Genomic DNA, 1,149 nt, shown 5'->3' with positions numbered 1-1,149 from the left:
TGTTTCAGTATACACTGCAGTCGTGATTAAGAAAATTAAAAGAGAATTTGATCGTTTTTTGCACGAGTATGAATCATTTGTTTATGCAGTTATTTGAGGAGTTGGTTAAGTATTGAATTTTCACGAATGAGCAAATGGTTCACTCTTGTGCATTAAGATTTTCTTTTGTTATTGCCTTAAAGGATTATATTGTCATATATGTAATAAATTGGTAGCGTTGATCGTAGTTGGTGACTTAGTTCTCAGGTGTCAGTAGTGAGAGTAGGGCAAGGTAGTGCTAGACTCTTAAGTTCCCAGAATGAGATTTTCACTCTGCAGCGGAGTGTGCGCTGGTATGAAACTTCCTGGCAGCTTAAAACTGTGTGCCGGGCCGAGACTCGAACTCGGGACCTTTGCCTTTCGCGGGCAAGTGCTCTACCAACTGAGCTACCCAAGCACGACTCACGACCCCTCCTCACAGCTTTACATCTGCCAGTACCTCGTCTCCTACCTTCCAAACTTTACAGAAGCTCTCCCGTGAACCTTGCAGAACTAGCACTGCTGAAAGAGAGGATATTGCGGAGACATGGCTTAGCCACAGCCAGGGGATGTTTCCAGAATGAGATTTTCACTCTGCAGTGGAGTGTGCGCTGATATGAAACTTCCTGGCAGTTTAAAACTGTGTGCCGAACCGAGACTCGAGCTCGGGACCTTTGCCTTTCGCGGGCAAGTGCTCCACCAACTGAGCTGCCCAAGCACGACTCACGCCCTGCACTGTGCGCTGACAAGAAACTTCCTGGCAGATTAAAACTGTGTGCCGGACCGAGACTCGAAGTCGGGACCTTTGCCTCTGTAAGGTTTGGAAGGTAGGAGACGAGGTACTGCCAGAAATAAAGCTGTGAGGAAGCGGCGTGAGTCGTGCTTGGGTAGCTCACTTGGTAGAGCAGTTCCCCGCGAAAGGCAAAGGACCCGAATTCGAGTCTCCGTCCAGCAGACAGTTTTAATCTGCCAGGAAGTTTGAGACTGTAAGTTACTGATCGTAAATGAGTTAATTATCTTTTGCAATTGGAAGCTTTGTGATTGTGGAAGAGTATCAGACAATTTGAAAGCGTTTGTTGTTGCCTGTTGGACTTTTGTACGACCACACTGAATTTTTCTATATTTGGCCTT

General features: G+C 46.2%; 1 non-coding gene across 1 annotated transcript; it reads right to left on the bottom strand.

The window, feature by feature from the left end:
• Window positions 1-362: 362 nt before the first annotated feature.
• On the bottom strand, window positions 363-437 carry Trnas-cga. The gene has a single exon. It is a non-coding gene; the product is annotated as a tRNA-Ser (tRNA).
• Window positions 438-1,149: the final 712 nt, after the last annotated feature.

The sequence above is a fragment of the Schistocerca americana genome, chromosome 1 (assembly GCF_021461395.2).
Source record: "Schistocerca americana isolate TAMUIC-IGC-003095 chromosome 1, iqSchAmer2.1, whole genome shotgun sequence".
In the NCBI taxonomy this organism is placed as follows: Eukaryota; Metazoa; Arthropoda; class Insecta; order Orthoptera; family Acrididae; genus Schistocerca; species Schistocerca americana.
This window is presented reverse-complemented; position numbering and strand designations above follow the sequence as displayed.